A 23,920-nucleotide genomic window follows, 5' to 3' on the forward strand; every position below is an offset into this window, starting at 1 on the left:
AAATATTCATTTCATTCACTAGCACAAAAAAAAACTTTATTTTGGGGAAAAAAACCTTATGATTGTCCGAACGCCTAAAGAAATAAATAACCTTGAGGTTTTATTCGCCAAAAAAAAAATAATAGAAAATGAGCGACTTATGTGGAAATATTCATTTCATTCACTAGCACGAGAAATTCTTTTATTTTGGGGAATAAAACCTTATTATTGTCCAAATAGCCCAAAAAATATTGTCATTCGTATAAGTATCAAAATTGGGTGTTTGGACAATCATGAGGTTTCATTCGAAAAAAAAAAGAAAATGAGCGACTTATGTGGAAATATTCATTTCATTCACTAGCACGAAAAATTCCTTTATCATGGTGAATAAAACCTTATGATTGTCCAAACACCCAAAAAAAATATTGTCATTCGTTAAGTACCAGAATTGTGTGTTTGGGCAATCATGAGGTTTTATTCGCAAAAAAAAAAATGAGCGACTTATGTGGAAATATTCATTTCATTCATTAGCACAAAAAAATTCCTGCATTTTGGGGAATAAAACCTTATGATTGTCCAAACACCCAAAAAAAATATTGTCATTCGTATAAGTACCAAAATTGGGTGTTTGGACAATCATGAATTTCTATTCGCCGAAAAAAATTAGAAAATGAGCGACTTATGTGGAAATATTCATTTCATTCACTAGCACAAAGAATTCCTTTATTTTGGGGAATAAAACCTTATGATTGTCCAAACACCCAAAAAAATATTGTCATTTATATAAGTACAAAAATTGGGTGTTTGGACAATCATGAGGTTTTATTCGCTTAAAAAAATTAGAATATGAGCGACTTAGGTGGAAATAAAATGGGAATAAAACCTTATGATTGTCCAAACACCCAAAAACAATATTGTCATTCGTATAAGTACCAATTGGGTGTTTGGAAAATCATGAGGTTTTATTCGAAAAAAAAAAGAAAATGAGCGACTTATGTGGAAATATTCATTTCATTCACTAGCCCAAAAAATTTCTTTATTTTGGGGAATAAACCCTTATGATTGTCCAAACACCCAAAAAAAATATTGCCATTCATATAAGTACAAAAATTGAAAGGGTGATCTGAGCTTTGTTATTGAAAATGTATTTACGATTCGAAATGTATGATAAAATATAGGCTGTTCCATTTAGAAAAATTTCATTTCATGAAATATTTTGAGAACGCGACTGTAAATTTTTTGTTTGTTTTCGGCATCGAAAAGGCCATTAGAAATGCTACTAGTTTGCCCATTTAACAGAATTCGTAGCATCATTAATAACGGAGTTGGCAATGGTGCCGACTTTGGAATTTGGAACAGCCTTTATATGCCCTATGTATCTCTGATAATAAATTCATGTTAATCTGTCAGTTTTCGTGGTACTTTTCAAGAGACTGACAATTCGGACGTAACGCACAGCGGTCCTTTGAGAATGAAAAAAAAATCGTTGCTTGTACAAACTCGAACGTGTCGGATTTTCATACAGATTATTAATATTAATCTCGGTGTTGACCTATTAATCTGACACAAATCAGGAGGGGGTTTCCTAATCTGACAGTTTGAAGATGAAACAAAGCTTTTTTTTAATATCGCCCTTCTTATTCTTTTAACCGTTTTTGTATTCATAATAAAAGTTGTAGAGAATAAAATTTTAAATTTTTCATACCCTTAACCGTTTTCGAGCTAGAGAATGATGAGCTCCAGGAGCTTAGCCATACATGCGAAAGGGCAAGGTCAAAGTCTGTCTGTCTAATGTACAGGGTGGGCAAAATTGGTGATACCTGAACTACAACTTTTTAACCCAAAGAGATAGAGGAAAATGAATGGCACATCGTTATGTGCGAAAAAAGACGAACGTTTTCGTCTTTTTTCGAGAAACTAATAATTACAACAACTGTATTCCACCATCTTCTTTTGTTTTCGAGTTCCAAAATTGAAATCTCATTTCTTTCCCGTTTCAGAAATATATCATACATCACTCTCAGTCTTTCTATGTCATTTTAAACTACTGTTTTCATAAGAAAAATTACAAATTTATGTTATAGTTCAGCAAATATAGGGGAGACTGGGGAGGGTTGATACGTTTTTTGGAATTTTTATTCTGGAAACTGAATTACATGAAGAAACAGGACTTTTCTTATATTATATAATTCTTCAATTAATCGTTCAACAAAATAAATATAGAAGTCTCAAAACATAAACATCTTATTCTGTACAGAACGTTGAACACAAAAACATGCAAACTGTCTCAAGCCTCCCCACATATGGGAGGATTGATACGATGTACTGGGAGAGTAATCGAGAGGATTATTTAGATCAGAAGGTAGGTCAGCAATGATACTGGCTTTCTTTGGTCCCATAGGTGTAGAAAAATCAGGAAATGGTCGGTTAGTCACTTCCGCACAAGAAAAGTCGGCCTCATTAATACATGGGGATTGTACGGATAAATTCCAGTTGTTAAAAATCCCTTTGATATGTTGGATGGGGAAAACGCCTTCATGTAGGCCTATCCAACTAGCTACGGAATATTTTTTGAAGATGATACATGTATCAGGCCTCCCCACGACAAATGTCTCAAACCTCCCTGAAAGCAATTTTTAAAGTGATTTATGTTTTCATCTTATACTCATATATTTTGAAAAGCGAATAAAACTGTAAATTGAGTAGTTTTATGCATATTTCCCAGTGAAATGTTTGTTTATGCCGAAGAATTAATGCATGATCATAAAACCCTTAAGTAACTTGAGTAAAAACTTACAATTTCTCACCTCGAAACACTCTTCGTTGAATATTTCAAAAACAAACTACTGTTAGCCTTACAGATTAACGTCACGCAATGCCCTCTGCCAAAGAATAGTGTTCACTAGTATAATACTTTTGAAAACGGCTACAGATCGCGGATATAAGCCTGTATCAAGCCTCCCCATGTATCAATGCTCCCTAGTCTCCCCTACCTGTTTGAAAAAATTATATTACGCCACTGGATTGCTATCAAAAAAGTGTCTGTATAATATTTTCATTTCAACATCCTAGCACAAACATAATCGAAGATAATGATCAAAGTTGAAATTTTAATTTTGGTCTATAACTCGAAAACAAAAGAAGATAGAGGAATGCAGTTGATGGCATTATTAGTTTCTCGAAAAAAGACAACCGACCGTAATGTGCCATGCATTTTACTCTATCTCTTTTGAAAAAGTTGTAGTTCAGGTATCACCAATTTTGCCCATCCTGTATAATCATGTAGAAAAAATTGCTTCGGACGAAATTATGCTCTTCAACTTTTATAATAAAAAGATTCGAAACCCAGGAGAGGAGATAATTCAAAACAACTTTTTGTGTTATTGTTAGGCTTGCTGAAACTGTCAGATTAAATTTTTTCCGTTATTTTTGAATCAGTAGCTTCAGAATAAGAAAAAAAAGCCACCGCACTCGAGTATGTGCATGTGAGGACTTTTTTGCAAGTTTGGCGCCCTCCCACACATTTTCGTCACGCTCAAATTGTCAGAAGAGAATATAATATGTATACTATCTTTGAGTTAATACTCAAGGATACTATTCAACATGTAATTAACCAAATATATCAAATATGTTAATCTGACACGCTCGAATGTGTACGATGATAGTTTACTTTTACTATTCTGATAGGCTGTCCCAGACAATTCCCCCTATATACAGATCTAATTTTTGGAAGAGGTACTCTACAGGATCCAAGGTATCTCCCCTTATATATTAATCTGCCACGCTCGAATAAATCCCAAATTTTCCCCTTAAGCTCCCCAACTATAGGAGATATTTAAGAATACTTCTAAATATACTAAGTGACATAGAAAACACAACACCCAGTATTAATGGATTCATTAGAAATAATTTCTAGTTATTTCATTTTCTTTCAAATATCAAAAAGTATCCTCAGTTTTCTGGAAAAATACCACGCCACTGTTTAGCTAAATTTCCGATTGAAAATTTCTATTAACTGCCGATTGGCTTAAACAATTAGTTTTTTTTGTACAGAAGTTTTTACCAAAAATATGGATTTTCCCATATTTTTGACTACCCTGTACTCATTTTAATATATGCGTTATTTCTTGAAGAAAGGAATCTGAATACGAAGTCATCGATCTTTTTGTGAGAAGACAATACAGATGATTTCTTAGTATTGATAGCAGCAAGAACTTCAAAAGATCGAATACTGACATAATTTTTCCAGTTCTAAAGTTGAATAGTATGAAACATGAGTCGAATGTGTTTGGCGACAACGAATAAAGGAGGTGATAAAGAATGATGAAATGAATAATGGATATTTTGGCGACAGGATGGTGGCAAATCGTCTAACTAACGATATCCAAAATCTCTGACGTTCGTTGAGTGGGTGGAGAGGCACAATCACAACACAAATATCTGGGATATTCATGAACTAGGAAGCATGAATCGCTACGCGTAGGATTATTTTAGTTAATCGCAGTTGGAGAGTATTTACCTGTGGACAAATTTACAAAAACGCTGTTTGACACACGGGATTATTCTATCCGAATTTCCGACAAAAAATTGCCAATATTCAAGCAGCTTTTGAATTAGAGATAATGCCTTTTGTCGATTGCACTTTGAGGATTCGAAATAAATGGAGTGTTTGAGATTGATCCAATGAGACAGTTTTTATTGAAAAAATTCAAATATCACCATATTCCATCGGGACTGTAACTTATATATCTACCTTTCTTGTATGAATCAAAACCTCTAATCTTGCTCATTTTCTGGGAATGAACTCATCCATTTCTCGATCTGTTTTCGAAATTTCAACGAAACAGACACTTCTTGTATTCATTGAAAGAAAACTGGTAATTCAGAAATCTTGATATACGATGATAATATTTATCATCTCTTACTTTTTCATATACCTATTATTGCATAATAAAAATTCTTCGAGTTCTTGATGAACTTAAATACATACCTACTATTCTTTTGTACCTTGTAACAACGAAAATATTCTTCAAGGGAGGAATTGCACTTGTAAACGCGTTTGCTTGCCCTTCACAACTTTTTTGAGGTTATGAGGTCGGACTGGCTCATAATAGCAACTAAAATTTTCGAGGAACATATACAGGGTGTTTTCAAAGGCGAGGCTTTTTTTTGACAGAACGTAGAACTCATCAAAATAAGTTGTTTAACCAAAAATTGTCTATATAAAATATCCGAGATGGCTGAGATACAACCCCTAGAAGTTCGACAAAATTTCATTGAATTTCAAGTACGGGACTGTGGAAGGTGACTCCGGCATCGCAAAAACGAAACAAAACATAAACATATGGCTGGAAAATGAATGGTTCAGTACCAAGTTCATCGTATCAGATGCATCAGGTCACTTTTGAGAGAATAATAATTGTTGTATCGTGCAATTTAGTTTGAAAATAAAATGTAGAAAATCGAGGCAGTTTCTTGAAAGTGCTTATGTCAGTTATGTTGAAAAAGTACTATGATGTTTCCCCATTTCATCCCATTTTTACGACGAATGTTCGAACAAGAAGATTGTGATGCCCATTGTGAAAAAATTCGTGAATAATTCAGACGAATTTTATTGGTGAGAGTTTGAAGTATTATTCTATTTTTTACACTTGTGTCCTAAGTCTGTTCTGTCAGTTGGTATCGAAATGAGCCATTTAATAAAATCGTGTAAGTTACTAAAAAATAATGAGAACAATTCGGCAATTCTAATTTTCCATTTCCATTACCACGTAAATATAGAACGAGCCAATATCCTAAACGAAACCACATGGTCGAATCAGGAGATGAGTTTTTTCCCACTGCTTTGCGATAATTCAGCTAACAAACGGTCTAGGGTCGTATTAGGATCTATTTCAGTAATCATTTTCAAAATTTTTTTTCAACTTTGTCATTTTGAAAATTTTGTACAGGTGATTTTTGGTGAAACGCTTCATTTGGACCGGTTCTACATCCTGTTGAAAAAAAGCCTCACCTTCAAATACACCCTGCATAAATGAAGGATGAAGTAAAAATCCGTCTCTCAGTCTAGCAGTGATCAGCTGTTTGTAAGAGTAAATATTATTATTAATATATAGAGTTCAATACGAAACGTACATATTTCGAAGACTATCCAAAGAATTCATTTGGCGAAGGTAATATTTCAATAACATTTTTACATGTTCATACTCAATGAATGGTACAAGAGAAAATAAGTGACACTGACAACAGACAAAACTTCAAGACCTGGCAATATCTAGACAACATGTGGTTCACCCAGATGAGCAGGGGAGCTGCCATAAAGTTTTGTGTTAAACTTAGGTAATCCTTGAGAATGACCCTTGAAAACATGAAACGAGACATAAGGAATTATTCCTTATCAGGAACACAAGTTTGTAGCTGACACAAATGATATTTGGAAGGTCTAGAACATTTTGTTGATTAATATTTTCTAGGGAGACCCAAAAATTCGAAAATTGACAAAAGAGAATGTTTGAAGCATAATGAGTGACCAGTTGAACAGTATTTCACTACAGATCAAATTTGACAGGAAAAAAAAAGAAAAAAAAATGCATGTTTTGATAGACTGACCACTAATTTTTCAATTGACGAATATATTTTCCAACTGAGAAAAACCAAGTCAAAACAATTCTGATTCATTTTCTTGATAGTAATAATATTTGGATCAGAAAAAAAGCAACTCCTATAAGACCGGTCATTTCACTCAGGTAGATACTTCATCACAAGGACGATTAAAAGGGGATCCCTGAAATTCCTCGGCCCCCCTATCCCCCTGATTCGAGTACAATACCTTTTTTTGAAGAGAGTTGCGGTAAAAGATCAATCTCATAACTTTTTTCTCCTATTTCTATGCCTGTATTCATGTTCCTTTTTAAATCTTAATGCATAGGATATGCAAAATTCAACCACTTTATTCTTCCTCGGCAGTCTGGTCGGTCAACTACGAAAATTTCCTTCTTGGCGCTGAAGACAACATTTGGTCTCGAAAAGATTTGGTCTACTCGTTGGTTTATTTCTATTTTTTCATAATAGAACCGGCTTTCGGTGAATATTCGAGAGTAAATTCCACTGTTCTAGTAAACCACTTGTGTTTTCCATTCACCCCTCTACATCCTAAATAATTAAATCAAAAGGGTGCGTCCAACGCAAATTTCCCTGCACTGGATAACATCAGGCAGACCGATATTCGAAACCCCAGATCCCTTAGTCATTAGTGAATCATGAACGTAACTGGAAATAACTATGGAAATCGCCATAATGTGGTAATTTAACAGAGTATGAGAGTATTCTACATTTCCTCCATTTCGATGCCCTCTGAGCATACATGTCAAACAAGAACAAATCAGAAAATTCTTCATTTTTATTCATTATTTTCGAAGCGCATGTAGGGAATGACACGATGTCGCTTTTCATAAGCTGTTAAAATTTCGTCATCTAAATGTAAATTGGAAGCCACATGAATATTTCTGATTAATAGAGAAACATAGCACAAAATTTGACAAATTTCAGGTACAATAAGGACTGATAGTTCAATAATTAATCCTTTGTCGACAGAAATAATTTTCTTGATATTTTTCCACCTCAAATTGAACGATAGTTCAAAATATAATTCAAAAAAGTGAAAATTTATTTATTTTTTAGATTCAGGTTTCACTAACTCACGTACAGGGTGGGCAAAATTCGATGGTGGGATTGAATGGAAGCTCTGTAACCGTAAGAGCTAGGAAAAAATGGATGGTTCGTTTCATACCTCGATTTTCAAAAGATTGTTAATGGTCAAAACCGCATCCCTCTATCTGCTTTTGTTTTCTATGTAGTTATAAATGAAAACTCGGCTCTTCGTAATGGTGCCTTTATTTAGTAAAGCATCAGTGATACCGAAAAACACTTCTTCATGTAGAATGCAGTGGCGTAGTCAAAGATTTTTTCAGTCCGCCACTTCAGTGATATAGTGATAACTCATTTTTTTTTTAATTAACTTATGTTATTTTTACAAATTCCAGTCCCATATTCAGATTATATATGTCGTATCTCTAATTGTTCTTCAAATAAAAAAACTCAAAAACTATTTCGGTCAAGTTGGTAGGTCATTTTCATTGATATCTAATATATGATATGAACTTTATGCTTCTATGTTGTGTCAGGTCATGAGAGATTTTGGAGATCACTTTTGTTCCGGATATTCGAGAAGAAGCTCGGAAATGAGAAAATTATTAGAATTTCGCATGACTACTTCATATTTACCAATGTACCTGTACTGGCAGACTTATTTGTGAAGGTGTTTGAAAAGGCTGTGGTACTTATATTTGGATTATCCACTAGGTACTTGGAAAGGTTTCGGAACATATTCAGTTGAAGCCAGGGTTATAAAATTTCCTGAAAGTTATTCATTCCATATTGGGAAAGTTTTTCATCCTTTTCAATATCCGGAATGGAAGTGATCTTCAAAGTCTCTCATATTAGTAATAATAATGAGGTTCATTCTTTGAAATCTACAAGGTTGTTACAATTTTAATATCAGAATAATAAACCTAAGAAAATCCACTTGATTTACACCAGAGTAGAGGAAGTTTAGTTTATCTACACGTAGTCAAAAGGAGATGTAGATAAACTACACCTCCTCTACACTGGTGTAAATTCAATCAGCAAACGAAAACTTGAATCGAGTGTAGAAAAGTGCTACACTTTTTATGCAAACGAAAGGACCTGAAGCCTGTGTGATTAACCTGAAACAATTTAGGAGCATAAAGTTCATTATCATATTATAAGAGAAATGACCTGCCAACTAGACCGAACTAGTTTTTGAGTTTATTGGATGAACAATTAAAGACACGACGTATGTTATATATTCTGAATCAGAATAAATATGGGAGTGAAATATGTAAGAATAACACAGGGTTTATATTTAAAAAAATAAAAGTTATCATTATATCACAAGTGGCGGACTGAAAAAAATCTTTGACTACGCCACTGCATTCTAATGATACTTAATACTTAACGAAATAGAGGTACCAGTACGAAGAGCCGAAAAATGAGTTTTCACTAATACTTTAAAAACAAAAGAAGATAGAGGTTTCGGCCATTAACAATTTTTTGAAAAATGGATGGCACCATTTTTCCCTAGTTCCTACAGTTACAGAGCTGCCATTCAATCCCATCGAATTTGTAGTGTGTTTTAGCTAAGCGGGTCAACTGGATTTTGAGCCTTATTCATTTAGTAAAATTAAAAATTGAACCATAAGTATGATAGCAGTCTTCAAGGGTTACCCAAATGTGCTATCGGAAAAACTATCGAACATATACCTAAGCATACAAAGTTATTATGGAAAAACTATTTAAAAAAATTTCAAAATTAAATGATGTAGGGACTATTTCTGAGTATTAGTTTTTTTCATTTTAACTTCCGGTTTTCCGGAAAACGGAGCAAAATTTTTCTTGCAGTATAGGTATATTTATAAAAATTTTGCTCATATTTTTTGAATGGTCAATCAATTCTCAATTCAAATGTGTAGGTATTTGAATGTAATGGCACATTCATATTCATTCCAAGCAATTTTATTCGGAATTACGCTGGGGAAATTTAAAATCGAAATTCGGAAAATATATCCATGTTGTCCATGGTTCAATAAAAATTTTACCTCAACTGCGATGATATAAACTTCCAATACTCGACATCAATCTATTCATTGAACCATATAGGTACAATATATTTCAAAACATCGGTTGATAAACACATACCTAGTCTAGAAAACTTCCATGTTTCCAATCTTTCTTTTAGTGTTTTACAAGAATTTCCTTCTCAAATACTATAGCAATCTATTTGGTGAATTCAGTCAGAAATAATAGTTTTAAGAGCAGTTTCTCCTTTGGGTTAACCCCTGGCTTTAAAAAATTTGGTTGGAAATGATGTTGCTACTAGAATTTTATGTGATTGTAGCTATAGCTGGACCCAGATAATTCCGTTTTCAATTTTCGAGCTGATGGTCGATTAAAACAATGAATTTTATGTTGATAGATGTTTATTTGCTTATGATATTTCCATGCATCCAATGTGATTTCATCCTCTTTTTCTGGATCATAGGAAAAATCGAATTGATTTGTGTGAGTATTTACTTGTTCATTTTTCGTTATTGGAAGTGCAATAACCTGAAATTTGTCAAAAAAAGAAGAAAAATGAAACCTATGACAAACAAACTAAAATACCACAAAGTCAGGGACTGTCTGTGGCTTGAAAAAAATGTAAATGAAAAAGATAGTGGTCACTTTGAACATATCCCCAATACAATTGAAAAACAAAACTTCGGCTGAAATACAGTACAGTCAGTTCCACCATCGAGTTGAAATCGATTTCTTCAAATCCTGTGGCCATATGATTCACCAATCACGAAGGATAATCGGATTATTGTTAAGTTTTGTTCAGAGCTTAATTGAGAGCTCACTTGGTTTGTTATTATTGAAAATAATACACAAATCAAAAGAATAATTCAATGTTTAGGGACAACAAAATTGCGGTTCAAATTCAGGGTGTCTATCCATCTATGAACAATTCAAGAATAACTACCTTAAATCTTCTCATTCCGCCTCAATCTGACTCTTCGACGAGTTTTTGTGGCATGAGAAGCTTATTAACTCACCTCGTGTTGGCAACACACTCAACGAAATTAAATGTCAAAGGGGTTTAAACGTGTCAAGATCACACAAAGATCAATTTATTCTACACTGAGCACACCCCATTAATAATTCTTCAAATTTCCATCTTTTCCTTTTATTCCAAAACCGAACACGTGTATATCACATAATCACTACATTATCAGGTATGAATAATTGTTAAATGATGGTTCTCGTGTCTTATAATGTCAAAGAATTCATTAGATTACGTTTCGAAGAAAGATGTCTATTGGATGATCAAAAGAAGTGAATATATCAACGTTGGAATAAATCATTCCGTATTAAGATACGTTTGAGCGGAAAAAGGTAAATAACCTACTGGAAAAGAACAGTGAAACCGAAACTTGCAACATTGTCGGTTTAAGACGTGCTAGTCTTTATCGGAGATAATTCTTATCTGTTGTGGTGAAAATGATGTGGAAGAATTGGACTTGGTGTATAGAAAAGATTCCGTAGATCCAGAATATTTTTTTCGACGAATTTAAAGGCCATCCTCATGCGAATGGAACCAAAGATACCGTAAACAGATTTGCTCTACCAGCCACAGGTTTTGTGTTAAAAATAGATCACCTGCATCTTGACTCTTGTGGAAAATATTGAAATTATTGCATATTCATAGCTGTAAATTAACGTGAAATCCGGTGACTCATAATTTTTTTTTCTGAGTTCCACAGTTTTTAAGATATTGACTTTGGAGTAAAAAATTATTGGAAAGAGTAATTTGCACTATGAGGTTGAAGCTGAAAAGATAAGAGACCCTTAAACGAATTTAATATCGTCTTGTCTTCCACATAGAGGGTTGGGCATGAATCTAGAATAAATTTAATATCCCTTCAACCAACAACTCAACATGAATAAAAATAACAATAAGAATAGTTTATTTATGTCGTTACACAAAGTGTAACGTCTGAGAACTCGTTAATTCATTTTTAACCATCCAACATATACCATGTGTGGGCTCGTTGGAAAGGTCAGGGAAAATGGAATCCCTCCATTTTTTTTTTAATTTATCAGGAAAAACACAAAAGTCCCTTGAAAAAAATTAAATATTAAATGACGAAAATTGAAAATATATTGAAGGCTTTCCATTTTGAGTAATTGGTTGAGGAAATTTCAATTTTATTCCAGACTTATGCACAACACTGTATGTAGAAGTGGTTAGTTTCAACGGGGAATTCTCCTCAATTTGGGTTATCACAGTATATGCAAGTTTAAACTGAATAATTATGAGTTTCATTCATGAATTTTTGAAATGCACCGCGGAAACTATTCAAAATCATTCTTCAAATATGAGGTTTTAAAATTCAAATCGCTTCGTTTCTAGTTTACGATTTGGCAACAACGCCTACTAGAAAATAAAAAGAACAATGGCTTGTTTATAAAATAACAGCTGTTGATTTGGAGCCATCATAAGGCGCGTACTCACTGGCGAGCCTCAACAGCAAGCGGCCATAAAAATCCCATAACATTTTACGACCTTCCTCGTTCGTCGCAGACTTCATAGACAGCCATCTTTGTCTATCTCATCAAGGTAATGTATTTGTTGTCCTTTATTAATTATCAACGCATATTTCAGTCGACGTTGCCAACTTGTGCGAAAGAAACTAAACGCTTCAAATTTTAAATAACCATTTTTATTTTTCATTTTTGAGTACTTAAAATAATTTTTTTGGGAAACGGTTAAAATGATTATTTCAAAATGTGACGTTTCAAAGATATTTAATAAAAAATACATCATATTCGTCAGAAGGAGTATTCCCTATTGTATGTTTTAAATACGCTGCGCACACATTTTTTAAATAGCTCCACAAAAACGAGTATTGATATATTTTCGGGAAGTGCTAGCATTTTTTCAAACTTATGGAGAAAATTCTATAGAAAATGCTTCTACATTATGCAGTTGTTGTTAAAGCAACTTTTTCAAAACAATGTTACCCAATGTGTGTAAATGAACACAAAACGTTTCAAAATTACTTTAGACCGATTTTAAAAACCCGAATTGAAGAAAAATTCTTACCAGAATGTGAATTCAAATTCTTCGTCATCATACAGATCTTACATCATACAGTTTTATCCACGTGTTAAGAGTTTTTCTGAATCTTCACATCAATTAAAACCTACATAAATGTTTTAAAGAGTCCGAAAAAAATCCATTTTTTGCTTTTTCTCGTTTTGATTATTTTTTCAAACGAAAAATTTATTTTTGATTTCGTCGTTAGATAGAGGTTTCCAGAAAGAAATGGTAAACTTTATAATTCGAGATTTCGCCAAACAAATTTCGTCTTTTTTATTTCGAGTCATAAAAAACAGAAGAATGCGTTTATGACTGAAATAAAAATACTGCTTATCAAGAGCATGGAAATCTATATTGTCAATGATTTTAATTCCAAATCGATACATTTCAGTTGCAAAAAAATTTGAGACGAAAAAACGGTATTTTGCATTTTTCACCATTAATTCGAGGTTATGTCGAAAATCGGTTCATAAAAAGTTATAGATCTGGCAATTATCAACAACTCTTAGGTACTCTCGAACTTTTTCGATACGAGGCTTAGCCGGAAATCATAAAAATCATTTTCCACCCCTAAAAACCACCACCTCTTCTGTGAGTTCACTAATAATTTAAACAAAATTTTTCGACCAACAACATACTGCTAAGAAGAATTTTTTTCTCCCAATTCTGTTTAGCCCTGGTCTAATTATATTTATGTAGTCATCGTGTGCATCAGTAAATAAATACGATGACTACATAAATCTAGCTTTCAGTAGCTTGGAAGTTGAAACACAAATGTATCTGTGTTCAGCTATACATCCAATCGTATAAGTGGTAAGATATGAAGATTCGTTGATTTTATAAGTTCCTATGCAATGAAGTAATTACTGATATGTATAGTACATAGCAACATCACGGTCTTCTAAACCTCCTGTCTTTAGACGGCCGTGGCAACATCATTTCCCAGGACCGAAGAATGATTTTTTTCTGAAACTGGAGCAAACAAGGATAAACCATCTATTTTTGAATTAATACATCCAATAGATTGCTCTGGTTCATCAGAAAAATATCAATGAAGAACATTAAAACATTCTTTTTTTTTCTTTAACAGAAGAAAACTTCAACTTTGTCTTGGCGATGTTTTTTCACATCGATGTTTCACGATGTTTGCATCCCTACTGGATAGCAAAACATATGTTTGCACTTGTGAAGGGAATCGCTGGTCAGAGTGTTGTGTCTTTCCTCAAGTAAGGAAGAGTTTAGTTAAGCGCACATCGTACAATACATGGATAAAAACTCCACATTTTACATTATCCACATGTGTGGACTGTGACCCCCCTAGCAAAGTCGGTTATGTTGTGGCAACCCTCCCTTTGGCCAGTTATTTCATTACGAACATTTCATTTTCATAATCGCATAATGGTATACAATCTTCGTTTGTGAATGATCATTAATTCCATCAACTTCTTATGAACTAATCTAGGTGAATATTGTGAGTGTACTCCAGTTGAAATGCATTCGAAATGACGGGAGTAAGAGATGGCTGATGCATAGCAAATCGCGATAGCCGATAATTAATTCCGTTGACGTTTTAGTGCTCACTACAATTACCATTTTAATGGTCTGAATAAGCCTCTTTATTATTTAAATCGTTAAACAGTCCAGTTCGTGCATAAGTGCATTATAAATGTTGAACTTCATACGGGTTTATAATCTCTGTGTCTGTGAGAACAGCAGACTGCTAGCTCATTTCATCTCAATTCACAGATAAGAATAACATCGGAAACAATCCTTGACCACATGACTGATTCTACGTGAATTTCGAAATGAAAACTACAGCAATTAATTGCTGTGAATCCGGCAGTGCTTAGGACTATTATACTTTGGTTCATTCAGAATTTATCAAGTCATCAGCGGGGCTTTTTGAAGGTTGACGAAATAATATATCACCATGATTCAAAACCGTTCCTTTTTTCGAGAGACAAAACGAAAGTCTACAAGTCCCAATTATCGAGCTTGAATTTGCCAGGATTAAGCAGATCTGAGATCTCAAAAAGACTTTTTCCTTCATCCTTTTTTTTTCTGAAAAAATAGAAATAACTGCCTTCAGTATAATTACTTAACTTAAACAGCCTGTATATATGTGTATATTTCGAAAACACAGCTTTTCTGCGTATACCGGACTGCATTGTATCTCGTCTATTATTAAGATAGTGACATGCGGTTTTCGGGATTCTGTATCATTTTTTGTAAAACTTTTAAAGCCGCAAACAGAAATATTCCAAGTACTTTTGTTCCTGCAATACAGAGCGAAAACGAAAATGTACACTTTTGAAGATGTTATTATTTCTCAGGCCTTGTATGAGAAAAACTGCTTATAATAGATATTTTTACATAAAAGTTAGTGGCGTAATTGAAATTATTTTAGAGCACTGAGCACTTTTTGTAAGATTGAACACAAACTTGGTATTTTTTTAATGGAACACCCTCTATATTTTGACGTCAAATTTTTGTAATTTTTGTCTGAATACAATGATACATCATTAATAAATGAGAAAAATCCATATTTGTGTCATTTTTTTCATTAGCCATGAATTCTTTCACACATGCATTCAATTATTGCATTTTCAAAACGCCATGTGATTTAAACCTATTTATTTAATTATTGAACATTAATATCACTCTTCAACATACCTAAACTAGAAAATGTTCGAAATATAATTAAATAAGTAGGTTAAAATTACATGGCGGTTTGAAAAAAGTAATGATTGAATGCATGTGTGAAATAATTCATGGCCTACTATCAAAAAAACAAACATAAATATGGATTTTTCTGATTTTTGAAGCTTAAATTTATTAAAGATTAGGTTGTGATACATCAATGTATTCAGAAAAAAATTTGACGTTGAAATATACAGCGTTTAAAAAATACCAAGTTTATGTCCAATCTTGAGAGCAATGGACTAAAAAAAATTTCAATTACGCCACTGACTTTTATGTAGTTTTCGCCCTGTATTTCAGGAACAAAAGTACATATTTCTGTGCGTGGCTTTAAAAGTTTAACAAAAAAGTGATACACGGTAGCGAAAGACGCATGTTTCTATTTTTAATAATAGCTGAGATACAAAACAGTCTCAACCAAAATGAGACACACTGTACTTATACAAGGTGAGTCTTTGACTCGTACAAATATTTTAACAATAGGGCCATTTCTTCCCATTCGGCCCTGATAAATAAATATAGACATTTTGAGTTTTCATAATGAGCTATGCCACCCCTGGAAAAACAAAATTACCTTCAGAATAACTAGCTAAATCTGCAACACTACACATATGTGAATCTTTTATAAAGAGTTGCATTAGCTCAAAGTATTAAATTTTTACGAAATTTGAAGAATACTTTTATTTTACAAAACGTTCAAATATTCATTAGATAGCGTCCAACTTAGAGTGAAGAGTTGGGTTCTTTGAATGGGGAATTCTCCTCATCCTCAATTTGGGTTATCACTGCATATGAAAGTTTAAACTGAGTAATTATGAGTTTCATTAATGACTTTTTCAAATGCACCGCGCAACTATTCAAAATCATTCTTCAAATACGGGGTTTTAAAATTTAAATAGCTTGGTTTCAAGTTTACGATTTGGCAACAGCGCCTACTAGACAATAAAGAGAACAATGTCCGATCAGCTTGCTTATTAAATAACAGCTGTTGATGTACAGGCGTGTACTTACTGGCGAGCCTCAACTGCAACCGGCCATAAATATTCCATAAAATTTTACGACCTTTCTCGTTCGTAGCGGACTTCATAGATAGCTATCTTTGTCTATATCATCAAGATAATATATTTGTTGTCCTTTATTATCAAGGCATATTTCAGTCGATGTTGTCAACTTGTGCAATTGAAATGAAACGGGTATTTCAAATACCCATTTTTATTTTTCATTTTTCATTTTTAAGGCTTTAAATAATTTTTTTTGGGAAACGGTTGAAATGGTTTTTTCGTCAGGAGGAGTATTCCCTATTTTTGGTATTTTTATGGTACGTGATGGTCATAATGAGAAAACTGGAAGACATGGGTGACATCTTGTGTTCGAAAAATATTAATCAAATAAATGAACAACTATATTCCGAAATTCATTTAATTCGATAAAACCGTTTGTGCGATAGAACTAAAATAACATTTTTTTATGGTTTTTCAACAGCATGTATGTATCTTTTAAACCGAACCGATCCGAAAAAAATGGCGAAGGAAAAAAGTGTTTCTTTTGACCTCAAGAATATACTTTTGATATATTTGCAGAAGTCAAGACTCTGTATTTCAACAGAAAATTTTTGAGGTCGAGATGAAAAAATTTTCCCTTCACTATTTTGCAATTAGGCTCGGTCGAAAATATACAGGCTGTTGAAAATCCGTAAGAAAATGTAATTTTCAGTTACATCTCACAAATGATTTTATCGAATGGAATGAAAAAATTGCCCCCTCATCTTCCAGTTTCTTCAATATGACAATTAAAAATTCAAAAAATTGGCTAATTTGGCTGAATGCAACAATTCACAGAATAAGCATTATAAAAACAGATATTATGATATTATAATGACAGATTACAAATATGTATTATAGTGTCATAACTGTCATAGACTCAACTTGTTATTCTGAGGAATTTTGTTGTCAAAGATTATAATCTTTGGTTGTCATTATACTGATAGTGTTTGTCAACTTGGCAAAGAAAAAAATGTTCGAACATGAAATGAAAGGTCAAATGGATGCTTGATTCTGGTAACTCCTGTACGAAATGAAATGAATGAATTCCTTATTATTATCGAATATGAAATTGAAAAAGGTATTTATCACCAACTAAATTGTGGTAACTCATTTATTGTATTATAAATACTACTTCGTTATATCTTAATTTTGAAACATCCTCTATAACCACTATTTTTTATGACAAGATGAAGGTGCTAAGACATAGAAAGCCAGTGAAAAGTCTTGCTTAGGCAGCTCGTCAACTTTCTCATTTCAAACCCTTTGTGTTAAACAGTGAACAGCAGTTTTTTCGCTCCACTCGTGGATTATTCCATTCAAATGTGAGGTAATGCGAGATAAAATGATCGCCGCGCCATAAGGAGGCACCCTCAGCCGATGAAGTTATTTCGTTATCGGCACATTTATCATCTTATACATTTTCCGTTGAATGTTTTTAATTGCTGTCGCTTCAAAACGATCAAGAGGGCGGCTCGATGAACTCGAGAGCGAGCCGTAAATGGACCCAGAGTTGTTTAACAATAGCCGAGTTCATAGCTACTGGAGTTTATGTAAGGGACTTTGCACACGTCGGAGATCAGAATTTGCTCGGCGAATTTCGTTAATTAACTTCGGAGTTCAGAATCGAGGCGTTAATTAGATGGGGAAGTTTTAATGGGCCACTTCTTATGAAAACGATGCATAATTCACAATTTGGGTAGTCCATTCTTCAGTCCGAATTTATCGTTATCAATGTGTTCTCGAAATGAAAATGATGAGCATAATGAAAATTTCACCTGAGGTGTTAGTTGAAGTTGAAGAAAAAAATGGTTTCGATTATTGAACATTTAAATCAATTTTAAATAACGAATCTCACCACTCGGCAAGTATTTTGTAATGGTTCATAATTGTATATGATTTAGTATTGAGGGTGTACCTTAGTCAGCACCCACTCTCAAGGTCAGCTAGTGGAACACCTAGCGGCGACGCGCTTTGATGTAGGTATATAAAATTATAAAGAAAACTTTAGATAGTGGTGAGACCTCATTTTAGTGAAACGCGGTGGGTCAGTACCCCACAGAAGTTACTGCCTCAACGATGTCGTTTCAAGAGATTTGTAATGGCTGAAAATGCATTTATTGCTCAAATATCATATATTATTTGAGAATAAAATAGTCAGACCACATATCAATAGAACAGAGGCAGTCAGCAGTCACCCAAAGTACGGATATTGTAATTTTAAATAAATCAAAGAGCGTCGCCACCAGCTGTTCCACTTCCTGACCTTGAGAGTGGGTGCTGACTCATGTACACCACCAAAACTAACTAATATTTAAATAATAGCTCGTTTGACAATGGGGTTATTGAAATAATATTTCTGTATTTTTCCAAGTAAATTCGTCTCTAAGTCACTTCAAATCTCATTCCCGATATACCGGGTATACAGGTTGCATGTCGAACCATTATAACTTGGTTATTTCAAATCATATGTCCCACAAAAAGTATATATTTAAGTAAATCGCACATTGAAATCTGCTCTCAAACTGGCGTCAACTGACATCTGTCGACATAACGCTCTAGTTGGGGAGCTCACGATGCTAAATCTGGATTTACTCGAGCGTCGTGAAGACCTAGAGGATTTTGAAGATTAGATGGTAGAAAGAAAAAGAGGTTCCATGAAGTGTGCAGTTTCAGTGGTGGGTGCAGGTTTACATACTCGAGCGTGTCAGATTAAGATACTGTATATGCCCTAAGTGTCTCTGATAAAAAATTAATGTTAATCTGATAGTTTGCGTGGTGGGGCTGGCCGTAGGGAAGAATTGGAAAATGGTAAAAAAGAAAATTTTCGAGCGTGTCTTGTTTTCATACAGATGGTTAATCTCGGTGTTGCATAATCTGACACTAATCAGGAAAGGTTTCCTTAATTTAATAGTTTGAAGATGATAACAATGCATTTTTATGATATATCTCCCTTCCTGTACCTCTAATCGTTTCTGTATTCATCATGAAAGTTGTAGATAATAAAATTCTATAAAACTTTCGTCTGAAGCAATTTTACATACATATTCTTAACCGTTTTCGAGTTAAGAGGTAATGAGAGCGGAACTTAGCCGCACATGCGAAGGCCAAGGTCAATGTAGAAACCCAGTCTGATGTACATTCATCGCCATATATCTCAAAAACGTTGAAACATAGAAAAAATTGCTTCGAATAATATTTGTAGAAAATGTTATGCTCAACAACTTTTATAATGAATGTAAAAACAATTTGAAGCCTAGGAGATACATAATTCAAAAAACTGATTTAGGTGACCTTTATGGCCATCTTTTATAGTTTCGGCTTGCAGAAACTGTTAGATTATATTTTTTCCGTTATTCTTGAATCAATTAGATAGAAAACCACCGCGCTCGAGAATGTACACGTAAACTGTTTTTTTTTACAAGTTTGGCGCCCTCCCACACATTTTCGTCACGCTCAAATTGTCAGATTAAGAGGGATCTACACCGTTTTAGTGGCCATTTCGAAAAGGGAAAATGAATATCTTACGTCAGAAACCACTTATTTATATTGGGTTCTCATAATAATTCAATTCAAGCAGTTCGTCATCTCGGAAAGTCAGAAATTTTTTATTCGCCAAACTAAAAAAAATTTGTTTGAAGAACAAATGAGGGGTTCAAAGCTGAAGTGAACCAAGTCCATGCAGCCTAGTTCTGAGATGAATGGCTAACCTTTTAAAATATAAAAAAGTCACTTTTGAATTAATTGCTGATAAACAACTTCTAAGCCATTCATCTCGAAACTAGGCTGCATGGACTTGGTTCACTTCAGCTTTGAACCGCTCAAATATTCAGTTATGTTATTAACTTTCCGAGATGAAGTTATCTCTTCTATGAATTTCCACATGAAAAAATTTCCCGAAAAGTCTCGCCATTGGCTACAATTCGTATCCCGGTGAACTTAAAAAAAAGAAGTTAAGTGCTGCCATCTTTTCGACGAAAGTAGAAACGATTGTAATATTCCTAACTTCTACTTATCGTTCAAGTGTTCTGGCAACACCCCACATTCTAGTAGTCTTTTTCCCTTTACGCCTTACGGATGGCGAGAAAGTCCCGTGGTATAAACTCCTCTCAAGAGAATGTATACTTTTGAACATGTAATTGAACACATATCCTAATCTGACACGCAGGAGTATGTACAAAGATAGTTTTTTTTACTATTCTGACATGCTGTCCCATACGATTCTGCCTAATTTTTGGCATAGGTACTCTATAGGCTCCAAGGTATCTCCCCTTATATTAATCTGACACACTCGAGTAAATCCAGAATTTCCCTCTTGGGCTCCCCAACTACTAGTGATTTTTGTCAAATGAGACGGAATATTTTCGGTTGTAAATTTCAACGGAACACGTTTATCTGAATATGCGCGAATATTTTACTTTTATCTGCGGCTTTTAGAAATGAATGATTAGTGAAATAATTTGTTTTTTCATTATATTAAAAAAGTAGCGTTTTCACGTTTTAGTTAATGCTTTTCCCTCATTGCGAAAACGGGGCTTTCGTTCATGAGTCACGTCACTATTTCATATGATGAAGAAAAAAATTGTATTTATTAATTTCCATTATCATTCATTTTCACAAGCAACAGCAAGTTTATTTGATGAAAACATCAAATATTTGTCCGCACACCTATTAGAAAAAAGCGTTCCATTAGAATATGTAACATTATTAAAATTGTTCAGTCTCATTTGAAAAAACTGACTATCGTGATTTTGACCAATTTCATTTCTGCGCCAGTTTGATAACAGCATTCAATGTAGTTCGATGTGCGAAATACAAAAATATCTACTTTATAGGGCATAGTATTTAAAATATCCAAGTTTGAAAGTGCGACAGGAAACCTGAGACACCTATTATATATGCAGGTGGTTTTATGTTCAGCAATAAATTATTACAAAAGCGATCATGAAATTCTTGAATCAGACATGCATGTGAATAAGATTCAGAATCAGCTCGACCAGTCTGTGACTTCCAAGAACCACAGAAAAAAACTAAAATTGGATATTTTTATAAATTGACAGAACTCGGTTCATAAGCAGTGGCGTAGCATAGATAATCGGTAAAGTTATAAAGAAGGTAATTTAAAATAACTACAATTATTCTATCAAAAGGTCCTTCATCTGATGATTGAGTCACTGGAAGTGCTGAAGAGGTATTTACAAGTAACTTTACTTAAATGTTAATTTTCTGCTAGCTATGCCAATGCGCGCTAGTCTGGCAACACTGGAGTGACTCCGAGTAGTTCTGATCTCCTATGGCACCCACTTATTGGTTGTGTGTGTTTGTATTGCCAAAATTTCATTTCATTTGATATGTTGTGATCGTCTTAACTTTTGAGATAATTTTCTTTTATAACCACTGTGCTCATATTGTAGATGTTTTTTATGAAATTTAAATGTTAGATTCATAAAAAAGTCACTGATTTTACTTTCCGAGTGGTATGATTACCACGTCACAAACTTCTTAAACCTGTATCTCAAAAGTTATAGGACTTTCACGATATAAGCATGTTTGAGGAACACCCTGTATTTACATGCAGTATCATAATTTATTTCAATTCAATATTATATAGTCATACTGAAAGTAACCCGATGTCAGAAGATTAAGGAAATCACATAGCCGCCTATTAAATTCATAATGTTCAATGGGTAATTTGGCCACTCCCTGCATATTAAATATATGTGAAAAATTTTCAAGACGTACTATTCACGTACAATTTGAATAGATGTGCATAAAATCGGAGATTCCACGCGAAGCCAAGTACGCATAATCACTTCCTGAAAATTTGGTTTTTCTAGTTTTCAAATGGGTATAGAGAAATTGCTCCAATGATACCACAACAGTCACGATTTCCAGTAAGATTTTCATGGCATGTAGGTGGAATGATTGCTGTTTTGCATCCTATCGGGAACACGGCAATTCTCGTCATTCTTTCCTGCGGTAAACTACAGGGGCGACCAATGCAGAGCCAACATGAACTATTTATGGTTTCTCTATAATACAAAACTCATTCTACTATTCTATCAAGGTAAATCTTGATTATTTCAGAATTGGCCTAAATTTCACAATATATATTATTGAAATCCTCATATCTCAAAAACAATAGGAATTTTTTGAAAATTTTACCATACCTATTGTATTTTGTATGTATTCAGTTATGGAAATTCCAATTTCCGAAGTGTTTTCTTACAATTCGGTGTCAAAAAGTGTCATCAGTTTTATTTCTGATAGCCATAATTATGGCGATCATTCAGGGCCGTCGCTATAGGGGGGGAGGGGGGGGAGCGTCCCCCCCCGGAGCACATTCGAAAGGGCGCCAAATAGACCGCGCAGGCGCGAAATCATAACAAACTGCGTGCCCCGCCATCTAGTCGATTCATGGGAACTACAGTGGCGGCATTGTAAAGTCTCGTTGTCAGAGCGGTCAGCGGTGTGAACACATGAGTTTAACCATTTAGAAGCATTTAATCGTATTATGGATCCCTGCCAAAAAAAGCTCAAACCGTCTGGAGCGGAATTCAGAAAAAGGGCGCAGAAAAGGAAAATTGAGACGGAAAAAGCCGCAAATGTGACGGATACATGAATAAAATAAACATAACATAAAATTGAAAACTCTTTGAAACTCAGAAATTTGTCTAGAACACGCTGGGTTGCTAGAGCCCAAAGCATAAAGGCCGTCAATATTTCCTACGAAGAGATAGTTCAACTCCTCCAAGAAATTGCCGAAAATACTGACTTTGACAGCACCTCTAGAACAAAAAGTTCAGGATTGAGGAAGAAAATTTTGAATTTTGACTTCATTGTAACCCTTTATTTCATGAAAAATGTGATGTTCAAACTAAAAAATTTAATTGAATCTATCGAGACTCCCGAAATAAATGTGATCGATTGCAATAATATATTAGAATTACACATTCAAATTTTGAAAACAATGAAAATAGCTCATCTATCGATGATTTGATCGCCAGCGCAAAGCAGTTTGCTGAAAAATTCGACATCAATGTTGAAGAAGACTTTAAAAAATTTCATCGGCGTCGATTAGGACCCCAAAAATTCTATAGCAGAAATGAAAATGAGACAATTTTAGGTTTATATACATGTTATAGAAAAGAGTTCAAACAAGTATTAGACACGCTCATTAATAATTTATCATTGAACGTGATATCAGTAATAGAAACGTTAGATCCAATATTTAAAGTTTTCCATTTTCCGCTGAAATCACAAAATTTGAACCTGGAGTACTTAGAAGCATTGATCAATATGATTCCGCCAAAGCTAGATAGGCCAGACCCACAAGCATTACTTACCGAACTCATGATTTTATTTTCTGATTGCGAATCATGTAAATCATTAACTGAAGTAGCTGGTGTATTGGCAACGAAATATAAAATGTTAAAACTCGCCGATTACATTTTAAGATTTGTCGTAACCGCTGGTTATG

General features: G+C 33.9%; 1 protein-coding gene across 1 annotated transcript in view; it reads right to left on the reverse strand.

The window, feature by feature from the left end:
- The window catches only part of LOC123310788 (tyrosine-protein kinase Src64B), a 122,247-nt gene that overhangs the window by 67,337 nt on the left and 30,990 nt on the right, over window positions 1-23,920 (reverse strand). The gene's annotated exons all lie outside the window — the stretch shown is intronic.

Source organism: Coccinella septempunctata, chromosome 1 (genome assembly GCF_907165205.1).
Source record: "Coccinella septempunctata chromosome 1, icCocSept1.1, whole genome shotgun sequence".
Taxonomy (NCBI): domain Eukaryota; kingdom Metazoa; phylum Arthropoda; class Insecta; order Coleoptera; family Coccinellidae; genus Coccinella; species Coccinella septempunctata.